General features: G+C 38.4%; 1 long non-coding RNA gene across 1 annotated transcript in view; it reads right to left on the bottom strand.

Annotated features, from left to right (window-relative positions):
- The window catches only part of LOC107694361 (uncharacterized), a 14,997-nt gene extending 1,098 nt beyond the window's left edge, over positions 1-13,899 (bottom strand). The window contains exons 1-2 of the long non-coding RNA XR_001634860.1: positions 13,815-13,899; positions 9,054-9,064 (exon numbers count right to left, since the gene is read on the bottom strand). This is a non-coding gene — a long non-coding RNA (uncharacterized LOC107694361). The remainder of the gene's footprint in view (positions 1-9,053; positions 9,065-13,814) is intronic.
- Between the last annotated feature and the right edge of the window lie 521 nt (positions 13,900-14,420).

Below are 14,420 nucleotides of genomic sequence, written 5' to 3'. Positions count from 1 at the left end.
GATGCGGGAGAATAAAATGATTCACGGGACTCCCGCAAAATAGAAATATCTAAACATAAAATGTCTAAAACAAATAAATTGTTATTCATCTTTTTCACAAAAGTAACATGATTACTTTTTAAAGGAGTAGGCCTAATCAGTAATTTGATTACATTTTCAGAGTAACTTGGCCAACACTGGTTTCAGTAGTTATTTCCAGCAAAAAAAGTTCACAATAAGAGGTAAATCCGGTTCTGATATTACTGTGAAATATGAAAATATAGAGATTGATCTCCAAGAGAATATTCTTCTCAATATACTGTATATTCATGACTTTATATCATGCTTTGATACACAGTGAAAGTTTTAATAGTTATTTCCAGCAAAAGCAAAAGTTAGATATATAGTTAAGAAGAAATGTTCTTGACATCACACCTTTTTTATAAAGATTTTATCCCTTTTCTCTTTTTTAATTTTGCATATACTCCCTGTGTCAACGTGGGTTTATGCCGGGTACTCTGGTTTCCTCCCACAGCCCAAAGACGTGCAGGTTAGATTAATTGAAGACTCTAAATTGTCCCCGGATGTGTGTGTAAAGACAAGACTTGTGTATGGAGCAACTTGTGTATGGATTAACTGGTTCTCGCCATGAATATAGCCATAGATTCTGGAATGGCGTTAAGAAGAAAATAAACAAACAAACAAAACTGACTCAAACTGAAACCTGCTACAGTTTGATTTCTATAGAAATGTGGTTTGATCTATTGGGTGGACAAATATCTTGTATTTGAGTGTGGGTATTCAAAGCACGTGTGTTTAGTTTGTAGGTGTAGAGTTTCTTCCTGTCCTGCTACTATGAACAGCTTTGAACTTTGATCTACAGAAACATGAGGAGAAACTGCCTTAGACAGAGAGACAGAAAAGCAATAGAAACACAATCATGTTTTACACTTCCATTCACAAGTTTAGTCTGAAAAAGTCAGTTTTTTTTTCTATTGTATTATTTACACCTGCATGGCATTTCTGCCAGACACACCTCCGCCAGTTACATGAAAAAGTTTGCTGTATTATTTTGCTCAACAGCAAATCATTGTAAAACACATTAAAGATCAAATTATTGATTCACTCACATCTGTTCATATACATGAAGACAATGAAATACTGTGGATATTTGAAGCCGAAAAGTCTCTCATAGCTAAAATCAGCATTGAAAACCAAATCTTCTGCACATATGCTGATTACAGAATGACTGCATATGTTGATCTTTTTGATGAGAGATTCAGAGACAGACTGAAGCTGGACAATCAAACATCACAACTGAGTATGCTGGACGTTATAAACTACAGATCAGTGGAGCTGAACTGTCATCAAAAACATTCAGTGTTTCTGTTTATGGTAAGTAAAAAGCTAATTTGTCCTGTGCTTATTTCCTTAGCTATTTACATGATGAAATGCCTAATTGTGTTAATGACAGCCACAACCACTGCTCCTCATCACACTAAACACTCACTCAATACATTGAATCAATTTAATTATATATACCTAGTTTTCTCTTTATTATATCACGTTTTTCAGCTGATCTGCCTGTTTCTGAAATCAGCAGTAACTCTTCACAATGTCTAGCATCATCAATTTGTTAATTTCTGTGTTCAGTGGTGAATGTGAGTCATGTGACTCTCCTGGTACAAAGGAAACAGTTTATTGTCCAGCATCAGTGTGTCTGATCTCAGCATCAGTCTCTCTCTACCTCTGGAGGTGGAATATCAGGATAAAAACACCTACAGCTGTGTGCTCAACAATCCCATCAGCAATCAGACACAACATCTAGACATCAGGAAACTCTGTCACACATGTGCAGGTACAGCAGCACTGATATGAGTGGTTATTTACTGACCTGATCTCTTTTGTTGTAGACGGACACAATCCTCAAAGTGACTATGTTTTTAGCCATTACAGCACCGCTTCCCCAGATTCTCTCACACTCTCCTTCTCATCCCCCAGACTCATTCTCTGTGATAGTGCAGATCACTGCTGCTGCTGCTGGATCTCTGTTGATGGTTGCTGTAGTCAGGATGGGCTGCAACTGCAGGAAATGCAGAAAAACATGTCATGAATTTAAATATTAACTACAAATAATGCATTTGAAACAGAATTCTACATAGGAATGCAAGCTCTATTGTTTATAACTCACCTGTATTATTGTTGATCCAGTTCAGACACAGGAGGAGAAACTGATTCAGCAAACAAAAACACGAAAATGGTAAGACCACACATGACTGTTGCAAGAAGATGTGTTGCAGTCATTTAGTCTGATTGAAGCTTGCTGATTGAAGTTTTGTGTTAAATGTGCAGCAGGCGGTCAGTGAACAGACATGTGAATAACAGCCCAACTGTCATTATTATTACATTTAGTAGGGAGCAGATCAAAAGGATAGTTTAAGCATGTTTTAACCCATTTACATTTAGTGTTTGTACTGTTTGCACCTCAGTGTACTGTGAATACTGAAACACAGTATTTCCATTTTGCAGGGTTATTTTCAGTTTGCAGGCACAAGTTAATTAGCATAAATCAAAATTTATGACGTACGTCAACATGCCTGTGCTACTTCTAAATAGTTTTCCCAACTTGGAAATATAAATGGGCACCTGTGCCCTGTCGCACGAAGCTAGTTGATCAAACGTTCCAGTTACTAATGTAACCTTGGCTTCCTGAGATTACATGAATGAGCTTTGCATAAAACGCTATGGAGAAACTCCTGTTTGCTCTGAATACTGAAGCCTGTTTTATTAATGTTCGTGTAGCTGCACAAACAAATGACATTTCAGCCCACCAAACTGCTTATAGAAGTTGGCGCTGAATGCCATTTCATCAGAAACTTTTGAACTGATAGCAACAGTCATCGATTGCAGTTTTAGCATGACAGTGTGTGTGAGAGAGTTATAGTTGTCTGACTGCGTTAAATATATTAAAGTAAATTAATATTTTGTTAAATAAAGCCTAACTCTGGTATTCTAAAAATGGCTGAATATATTCAGTTTATTCAATTGTTGTGTATAGAAGAACCAAAGTAAAAGGTTACAAAGAGTCTGCATCTCACATTACTAGTCTTACTAAAGTTAAGCTTCTGCACCAAGCTGAAAGCTGCTGTGGTCGGTTTTCTTCAGAAATGTGGTTTGGTCTGTTGGGTGGACAGACAGAGAAATTGTATTTAGAGCATGAAGTTTGTAGGTGAAGGGCTTCTTCCTGCTCAGACACTTTAATCTACAGAAACATTGAACCATGACGAGAAATTGTTATTGACAAAGAGGGAGCTATAAGATAAATAACAGGAACACAATGATCATATTTAACTCATATTTAATACACTTACATTTACATTTATTAATTTAGCAGGCACTTTCATACAAAGCGACTTACAATTGTGGAATACATCAAGCAATTCATCTTAAAGAGGCAAACAGACACAGGAAGTGCCCGTAATGCCAAGTTTCAAGCATTGTTCAAGCTAGACAGGGAAAGGTTAAAGAAAAGAGAAAACAAAGTTTTTTATTTCTTTTTATCTTTTCTTTTTTAGGATGAAGTCAAATAGTGACGAAAGAGATGAGTTTTCAGCTGTCGTTTGAAATGTATGACTTTTTTCACATGTTATTATCATATAACTTAATACTGTATCCATAAAATTAGAGCAGTTGGCAAACTCAGTTAGGGGCCATGAGAATATAAGATAAATAACAGGAACACAATGATCATATTTAACTCATATTTAATACACTTACATTTACATTTATTAATTTAGCAGGCACTTTCATACAAAGCGACTTACAATTGTGGAATACATCAAGCAATTCATCTTAAAGAGGCAAACAGACACAGGAAGTGCCCGTAATGCCAAGTTTCAAGCATTGTTCAAGCTAGACAGGGAAAGGTTAAAGAAAAGAGAAAACAAAGTTTTTTATTTCTTTTTATCTTTTCTTTTTTAGGATGAAGTCAAATAGTGACGAAAGAGATGAGTTTTCAGCTGTCGTTTGAAATGTATTACTTTTTTCACATGTTATTATCATATAACTTAATACTGTATCCATAAAATTAGAGCAGTTTGCAAACTCAGTTAGGGGCCATGAGAAATTTCCTCCCACTGTGAAAAAAAAACCTCAGTGGTGTCAAACCCTTACATTCTGATGCATACACTGTGCAGCATAAAAACAGAAGTGCACTATAATGATTGTACTCTTACTGTCACGCTTTCTGCTAATTTGGACTTTGTTTTCCTTTTGCACCATTTCCCTTGTTGTGTTGATTGTAGTATTCTGCTCAGGCGTGCCTAGTTAATTATCCTTGTTTGGTTTGAGTACTTAAGTTTCTGTATGTTCTAGGATGAAGTCAAATAGTGACGAAAGAGATGAGTTTTCAGCTGTCGTTTGAAATGTATGACTTTTTTCACATGTTATTATCATATAACTTAATACTGTATCCATAAAATTAGAGCAGTTGGCAAACTCAGTTAGGGGCCATGAGAAATTTCCTCCCACTGTGAAAAAAAAACCTCAGTGGTGTCAAACCCTTACATTCTGATGCATACACTGTGCAGCATAAAAACAGAAGTGCACTATAATGATTGTACTCTTACTGTCACGCTTTCTGCTAATTTGGACTTTGTTTTCCTTTTGCACCATTTCCCTTGTTGTGTTGATTGTAGTATTCTGCTCAGGCGTGCCTAGTTAATTATCCTTGTTTGGTTTGAGTACTTAAGTTTCTGTATGTTCACTTTGAGTTTGTCTGGTCTTACGTCTACATGTCTTAAATGTTGCATTGTATTTGGATTTATCCTTGTTGGATTAAAGACTTCTGATATATAACCTTTCATCTTTGTTGTGTGCTCTTTAACACAGCATAGCCGTCACACTTAAAGACTTACTGTGTAGGTAGAGTCTAAGTGAGAAGCATTTAGGTTCAAACTTGTAAATAACTGTTTTTAAAGTATTGGAATGTGTCTTTGAATATTTATCTGTGACACCTAAATTGCTGCTTGTGCAAAACTTGGGTCCGGATGATTTTACTAAGTAGGACACATTTCTGGAGCCTATTTGAACATTTAGGGAGGACATTTTTAAATTTCTTTTTACAATATGTTGAGTATTGTTGATGCATAACTCACCTAAGTTCAAGTTCATTTTATTTGTATAGTCGATTTACAACAGCCACCAGGCTGACCAAAGTGCTTTACAGAAGAGCAAGATTATATAACATACACAGAAAGCAGTGTTAAGACAAAAAATTAAAACAACCCCTTAAGGCTTAATGTGGCCCAGATAATGTACATTCATGGTTTATCTTGTTCATTATTAGCTAAAATGTGGCTGTGTAGCGGCCTGCTTGTGGACCACTGACAAAATGCCACCATTCTATGCAGCATGTGGGCCACATGAGGAATGTGGGGAAGACCAGGGTTAGAATAAAAATAAACTGGCCCACATTAGAGCCAGTTTTGGTTTATTTGGTTGGCTTACATGTGGCAATGCGAAGGCTTACTTGAGGCCCAAATCTGGCAAATGATTATGTGAGGCATTGTGCAATGTGAACACTGAAGCAGCTGAATGCTACCCATAGTCGTGCAGTGTGAAAACAACGGTGATTCGACGACTTTGAAAATCGTGCAGTGTGAACTCTGCATTAGTTACCAACAAGTGGTGCTAGGATTATAACTGAAAATTGGCCTTTAGATGTCTTCATGCCAGCATTTTTTTAAACAAGAAATTTAGGGCAGATTTGACATTGCATGTCTAAGTTAGTGTAAAACAAGTCAATTCCTGTTGCCAGCAGGTTGCGCTATGACTATAACTGAATATGGTCATGGTCATGGTCGTGTGTTCAGGTCAGGAGTCTTATCAAACATGTAAAGTTTGGGGCAGATCAGACATTGTATGCCTGAGCTACAACAACTTCCTGTTTCATGGCGAAACATCAAAATTTAAGCCGCCACAGACAAGGAAACTCAAGATCTTCACAATTTAACATCACACAGGTCTATAGATTAGACTGACTAAATTTGGGGTTGATCTGACTAAATCTCGAGGAGGAGTTTGTTAAAATTCAACACCTGAAAATGGCAAAAACAACACAAAAGTTTGCTGAGAAAATGTAAAATAACTGATGTGCCGTTGGGGTTTCGGATTTTGCTCCCAGAGATTTTTTGGTGGTTTTGGGACATTACATGCGTCTACCGAATTTCATACATGTATTTGAAACGTAGCTCGAGAGGCACTTCGCTGAATGTGTAGAGGTTGCACTATCAAGCCATTTTGCCACACCTAATTCTGAAACCCATATTTTTCAGCATGTTTAGGCCCTCAACGGAGCAATTCCAATAGGGTCCTCTCGCACCGTGGTGCTCGGGCCCTAAAAAAGAGAATACAGGACCGTGTCTGTGCCTGCTTCTTTATTTTTGTTACAAAAGGGGCAAATATTACAGTGACCAAAACCAAAAGGTGTGAGACAGTCTCAGATGAGATTTAACATCCGTTCTTGTAGATTTGATCATTCTTTTTTTGGGGGACATTCTCGTACACAGTCTCTATCTTTGATTTCTGCAAGGAAAGACAAATCAGTCAGGAACCTGCTGTGTTCCGAAGCGGCAGTAAAAAAAAAAGTTAGATCATAGTATTTTGTTTAATTCAAGTGAAATTTAATTGTAGACCAACCTTTACATCAAGACGTTATAACATCTCTGTAGAACTTCTTCAAAGCTCAGTCTGCTTTGCCTGCATTTCTAATGGCGTTTATCACTATGTTGATTATAAAACGTACTTAACTGAATATTACCCTGTCAGCAGATATAATAAAGTGAGTGGTAATGAACCTTAGAAACCATCATAATCTGAATGTCTCTTAATTATTTAACAATGTAGAACTGCAGCATCAACACAGAAGCACAAGAACAGATGCAGCTACCACAGAGCAGTGAAAGTAAATTACATCAAACATCCACGTCATATACATCAAATGACGGTTAAGGCTAGAAGGGATACGTATGGCTCTAGCGGGCATGTGCACATCGATACAGCATAATTTTTGTCACACTACAACAATAATTACTATTTTTCATTATCGTAAGGGTTAGGGTTGGGGACAATTTAACATCACACAGGTCTATAGATTAGACTGACTAAATTTGGGGTTGATCTGACTAAATCTCGAGGAGGAGTTTGTTAAAATTCAACACCTGAAAATGGCAAAAACAACACAAAAGTTTGCTGAGAAAATGTAAAATAACTGATGTGCCGTTGGGGTTTCGGATTTTGCTCCCAGAGATTTTTTGGTGGTTTTGGGACATTACATGCGTCTACCGAATTTCATACATGTATTTGAAACGTAGCTCGAGAGGCACTTCGCTGAATGTGTAGAGGTTGCACTATCAAGCCATTTTGCCACACCTAATTCTGAAACCCATATTTTTCAGCATGTTTAGGCCCTCAACGGAGCAATTCCAATAGGGTCCTCTCGCACCGTGGTGCTCGGGCCCTAAAAAAGAGAATACAGGACCGTGTCTGTGCCTGCTTCTTTATTTTTGTTACAAAAGGGGCAAATATTACAGTGACCAAAACCAAAAGGTGTGAGACAGTCTCAGATGAGATTTAACATCCGTTCTTGTAGATTTGATCATTCTTTTTTTGGGGGACATTCTCGTACACAGTCTCTATCTTTGATTTCTGCAAGGAAAGACAAATCAGTCAGGAACCTGCTGTGTTCCGAAGCGGCAGTAAAAAAAAAAGTTAGATCATAGTATTTTGTTTAATTCAAGTGAAATTTAATTGTAGACCAACCTTTACATCAAGACGTTATAACATCTCTGTAGAACTTCTTCAAAGCTCAGTCTGCTTTGCCTGCATTTCTAATGGCGTTTATCACTATGTTGATTATAAAACGTACTTAACTGAATATTACCCTGTCAGCAGATATAATAAAGTGAGTGGTAATGAACCTTAGAAACCATCATAATCTGAATGTCTCTTAATTATTTAACAATGTAGAACTGCAGCATCAACACAGAAGCACAAGAACAGATGCAGCTACCACAGAGCAGTGAAAGTAAATTACATCAAACATCCACGTCATATACATCAAATGACGGTTAAGGCTAGAAGGGATACGTATGGCTCTAGCGGGCATGTGCACATCGATACAGCATAATTTTTGTCACACTACAACAATAATTACTATTTTTCATTATCGTAAGGGTTAGGGTTGGGGTAGGTGTAGATGTTAATAAAACACAATCTAATAGGTAGAAAATTACATTTCATTGTTCGTTTCTGGTCGGAGCTCTATCCCTTCTAGCCACAACCATCAAATTACCTTTTAAACTGTTAAATGATCAAACGGATTCACAGTTGTGACTCACACTGCCTGAGGGCTTGAAATAAGACTGAAGCTGAGCAGTTTAGGCTTTAGTAAAGAAACAGTGTTGATGAAGCTAAAATATGCACTAAATTGTATCAAAGTTCTGAAGGTTTGAACAGCTTTTGCATTGAAAAAGGCTGTTTACACAACAGCAACAGCAAAATATGGTCTATGTGTTGCACCACATCTACATAAAACAAAACAAAACATGGCAGTAAGAATAATCATGAACCACCTCAGTTTTGACCTGAAGGATAAACTTCAGCAAAGGTAAAAATGGGTTAATATCTTTTCTTCCATCTTTCTTTCTGGTGAAAATCTACTGGTATGAAACTGGCTTTTTTATTTGTTATTTGAGATTAACCGAACTGTTTACATGATTTGAATCAGTGAGTGAATAAATTATGTATTAGTAAACTATTATTTACACTAGAGTTCAAACAGAACATACACTTGTAAATACCACGAATACCTGCTAAAACTATTATTTCTGAGCTGCTCCCTACTGAAGGTAATAATGATGATGGTTGGATCCACAGACCCATGTCAACACACAGTCATGAATGATCTTACCGTTTTTTTGTGTTTTCAAATTACAAAGTGCTAAATTAGTTCTGTCCGACCTCCGGGTCTGAACTGCATTAACAATAATCACAGATGTGTTAAAATGGCTTACATAGAAATTAGCTTTTAAAAAGATAAATATCACTACAGATTAACTGCTTGCTCACCTGACCTGATGCGGAAACTAATGAAGCTGAAAATATTGGAGCACGCTCAACTTGTTCAAAGTAAGTTTCAGTGTTAAGTAGGCTATTAAGTGCAACAGTGTCAAAACAATGCATAATTTAATATAATAAACCGTCAGAGCCTGATTGATTACACAGCAGAGCAAACAATGAGCTAATAACTTAGTCTTCGCTAATACAGTTTCCCCTTCAGGAACTCGAGCTGCGTCGAATGCTTTGGGAACACCCCCGGCGAGACACCGTACTGAAGCATGTGTGAAATCAGTCCAATAGCAAAGTGAGACGTCACGAGCGGGGTGGCGTAAGTAACCAGAAAGCATAAAGGCTCATCCGGCAAGCGCACATGTCAGCTTTTGCTCTTCAGCGAGCACGTTTGTGGTGTGTGTGTGAATGTATGTGTGACGAGTGGGGCGGGGCCGAGCGAGGCCGGTGGAGGAATTGCTAATGCGCGACACTTGCGCCACTCACCGGTCTCGAGTCTCACGGAGGAGCTCCAGAAGGATAAAAGAAGGAGTGACAACAGTGTTGGACGAGAGAGGACCAGGCCTGGATTTTATTTTGTGTTTTGGTTCTGTTTGTGCGCGACAGTCGTCCGCGAGGGGCTGTCGCGCTATTTTGTGTTTATTTTGGTATTAAAGTTTTCTTTGAACATTCGCCAGTTCCCGCCTCCTTCTTCCCGTGACTACAAACGTGTGTTACATTGGTGCCGAAACCCAGGAGGAAGGAGGGACACGCTGCCAGAGATCCCTCGCCACTGTGGTGAATCCGCGGTGCCATCGAGCATGGCGGAGCAGTCTGCCGCCGTGGACGCTCGAGGCGGTGGGCTGGAGTGAGTTGCCGGGGGGGCGGACGAACTCCGTCCGTGGCACCCGGAGGCTAAGGCCAGTACAGTGCACCAAGGTGCCCTAATGGGATCTGGCAGCGGTTCTGGAGGCTCTGTGCAAAGCTCCCTTTGAACCCATCGAAGATACCCCAGACAAGCTCCTCATGATTAAGACTATCTTCTTGCTCACTATATCCTCGCTGAAGAGGATAGGGGACCTCCAGGCTCTTGCTGTGTCAGGCCTGGAGTTTGCCCCGGGCATGGTTAGGGCATTCCTTTACCCAAGACCCGGGTATGTCCCTAAAGTGCCCACCTCATCGCCAGGTCCCATTGTACTTCAGACCTTTTGTCCTCCTCCCTTCCAGGAAGCAGGCTAGGAGAGACTCAATCTTCTGTGTCCAGTGCAACCACTGGACACTTACGTTCACAGAGCTGCCCAGTGGCGTGAAGCAGATCAGTTATTCGTTTGCTTTGGTCCACCTAAGAAAAGGGTTCCAGCAACCAAGCAAACTATGAGTCGGTGGGTGGTCGAGACCATCACACTGGCCTATGAGTCCTCTGGCCTCCAGTCACCCATGGGGGTCAAAGTGCACTCGACTAGGGGTATGGCGGCCTCCAAGGCCTTATCAGTGGGCATGGCCCTTTAGGATATTTGTGCTGCGGCAGGCTGGTCCTCTCCACACATATTCATCCATTTCTACAGTCTGGACCTCACATCTACTCCAGGGTCCCAAGTCTTCTCATCTTGATGTGCTCGCCAGATACACACCAGACAGGGACTTGCTCGTATGGCGCAGTGGGTATTCTCGTTCCCAAAGCATTCGATGCAGCTCGAGTTCCTGAAGGGGAACATCTCGAGGTTACGTATGTAACCATGGTTCCCCGAAGGGAACGAGACGCTGCGTCTCCCTGCCATACTCCCTGCATCCCTGCAGGTGCTCGCTTCCGCAAAGCTAACATGTGCACTTGCCGGATGCGCCTTTATGCTTCCTGGTTGCTTACGTCACCCCACTCGTGACGTCTCGCTTCACTTTTGGACTGATTTCACACATGCTTCAGTACGGTGTCTCGCCGGGGGCGCTCCCAAAGCATTTGACGCAGCGTCTCGTTCCCTTCAGGGGACCATGGTTACATACGTAACCTCGAGACGTTTTTACTCTTTGATGTGCTTTGCTTTTAATTTCATTTGTGAGGCTTTACATTTTATTTAGTAGATTAGTAGCCCACTTTGTTGTCATTTGGTGACTCAGTACTGCAGTGTATTGACAACATTTGTTTAAGAATGAATCTACGTTTTGAATGAATCTAGTGAGTCAATGATTCTATCACCCATTCATAAATACAGTCACTTGCTTCATTAATGAAATTAATCAGCCATTTGAACGACTCCATTAAATGAATTCAATGACAAAGAAACCTACTGGTGGTTGTAGTTTTAAGTTTAAACATTTATTTTAGAAAAACAAAAAAAAGATTTTAAAAGTTATTAAAATCATTGAATATCTCTAAATTAAAAACTTTATATTTAAAACATTTATCTGATTATGTTGATATGAGTTTAAATTCATTCATGTCACTCTGAGCCTCATTAAACAGCCAGTAAATAAACCTAAATGCCTTTTTTTCTTCTGTGCCACCTCTGCAGTGCAAAGATGAATTTTGTTGATACTGATTTTATTTGATTGTTCTGTAATTTTTCCTGATTTTGTATTAAATGTATTTTTTTTTTATTAAAAAAATTGAAAAAGTTTATAAATGACAAACATTTATTAAGGTTAGAATGTATCTTTAATTTGGCCAGAATTACAGGGTTCATTGTCTTGATACCCTCTAAAAAACATATGGTTTAAAAGAAACATGAAATATTTGTAATGTTATTATAGATTATAAAGATTTTTCCAATTAAATACATCTAAAAGGTCATTAGGCCACTTTCCAAACTAGAGTTCCCCCAGTGAATTTCGGCCATTTCCACCACTGCAGATGAAAATCAAACACGCCCAGTTTTCTCAAGATGCCTCTTGATCTTAAAATGTTGTTATCAACCTTGATTGATGGCAACATTCTATTACATTATTTTGACAGTTAAAGTTTTAAGCAGTTTTTTGTTGGAGTGGGTTTTGGTGAGCTTTTGGGCTGGAAATCGTCCGTCCAATCTGGCAACACTGTGCACTGTTTATGCAGGTTAGTCGAACACTAAATATCTTAGTCCTGAGTGATAGTGTTCAAACGGGGCGAGACGTCATCCGACTCAGTACAGTGTCGCCACTAGATGCTCTAGAGTATAAAATGTGTAAGTGTCGCCAGTAGATGCCCCAGTTAAAACTTAAGTCAGGTGCGTAGGGGAATTTCTACCACACACCCATTCAAGTGCTCAGCAGTGAGTAGTGAACACACAGTTAACACACACCCAGAGCAGTGGTCAGCCATTTTTGCTGCGGCGCTCAGGGAGCAGTTGGGGTTTGGTTCTTGCTCAAGGGTCTCACATCAGTCGTGGTATTGAGGGTGGAGGAAAGCGCTGTACATTCACTCCCCCCACGACAATCCCTGCTGGTACCAAGACTCGAACTCAGGGCCTTTGGGTTACAATGTAGTCTGACTCTCTAACCATTAGGCCACAACTGCCCCCATAAAGTGTGTGTATTCCATATACTGTATTAGAGCGACATCTAGTGTCCAAACTAGGAATTCACCATTCAAAGGATCTATTTATAATGAGTGAATCAGATGTTTTAATGGCATCTATCACACGAACATACAAATATCTTTCAAGTTAATTTTGCTTGTTTCAGAAAGAAAATGTTGTTTATAGGCTGATGCAAAGTTAAAGAAAATAATACATATTTAAAAATATTCTGCTCATTCAAAAACACATGATTTTTTCATACCACAAAATAAAACCTCTTTATATTCACAGATAATTTATACGAATAGCTTATTAAACACTGAAACATTAGTGATGAAATGTGTTTATGCGGTTTAAAGTTAAAAAAACACATTATTTTCCACATACTGTACATTATTGTTTCTCCTCTATGCCCCGCCTTTTTGAAACGCTTCGATTTTTATAAAGCTCATCGGTCTGAAAATGCACCAAGAGCTTGTAACACTCCAAAGAGAAAGGAAAAATTTAAATCGTATCATATGACCCCTTTGATGGAATTTAACGCTCTATGTCCAGCTCTTATTGATTTATATCATGGCAAGGTGTATGTTACAAATGACAATATATTTTAACCCTGACATGACAAAACATTGACAAAAGCCGCAACATCTACCTATTCTATTTATTTATTTTCTTTATTTTTATTTTAAAAGGGGCAATGCACATTAATTAACATAAGCAGTCTAGTATATTATGTAAATGTGCCAGATGTAGCCATTCGGGCTAATTTTCATCAGCAGTCCCTATACAATTACATATTTACTATGAGCACAAAACAAAAGACAAATCCAAAAAGGGGAATAGCTGTATATGACTTTCTTCATACAGACAAATACAAATAATTTTTTTAATATACAGTTATATTTAAAAATGTCCTGCGTGGCTCTTCCAAGCTTTATAATGGCAGTGAATGAATGTTGAGATTACGTCCAATAAAGTACATCCATCTATTATAAAAAGTGCTCCACACAGTTCAGGGGGGTTAATAAAGGCCTTTGTGTAAGAATAATATCCATATCTAAAACTTAATAAACCATAGTCTCTAGCTTCCGCTAACTGTGGTACACACGTTCACGAGATCACATGACAATTCTGTAAAGCACCAAAAAAAAAAAAAAACACATGTTTGGCTGGACAGAATAGTATGAAAACACACAGACAACAACACTATATGGTTGCTGCTTTCTACTTTGGGGCAACAGTTGTATTTTCATACCAAGAGCAAGCAATGTCAGTATTCCCATTCATTATTCCCCCATTCCACATTTCAGATCATGACAAATGAATATCAGTGATAAGAGACATGACTAAACAAAAACAAAAATACATATATTTCTAAAAACAAACACACAAATCATGTCTGTTATGAGTAAAAATTATTCATTTATAGCTAATGCATGAACATACAAAGCATTTCCAAAAACTCTGCTTGACCTTATGGCAGTTTTCCTTCATGGCTGACAAAGAAAACATTTAAGAACACAGAAAATGTGGGAAAAGTCCAGTGTGTAAATGCAGGTCCTTGGCACAATATAAACCTCATTTACAATGCAAATTTTCCCTGGTATGAAAAGATGCTTATATACTTACAATTTACAATATTAAGACATAGCTTAATTATTAAAACTTTTAGAAATATGAAGAGCCTGAGCATCTGACAGTATAAAAATGACTTTTCTTAAAAGCTTGACTATTTCACAGTATTTACATTACAATAATAACTTTTGAACATTGAACATTTACCTTTCTGAATCATCTAAAAATATAAAAGAACAACACTGCCATTCTGGTACCCTTTGGATGTTT

This window comes from Sinocyclocheilus anshuiensis, unplaced genomic scaffold, assembly GCF_001515605.1.
Source record: "Sinocyclocheilus anshuiensis isolate Anshui unplaced genomic scaffold, SAMN03320099.WGS_v1.1 scaffold954, whole genome shotgun sequence".
NCBI classification, from domain to species: Eukaryota; Metazoa; Chordata; class Actinopteri; order Cypriniformes; family Cyprinidae; genus Sinocyclocheilus; species Sinocyclocheilus anshuiensis.
The sequence above is the reverse complement of the archived record's forward strand: the minus strand, read 5'-3'. Positions and strand labels throughout refer to the sequence as shown.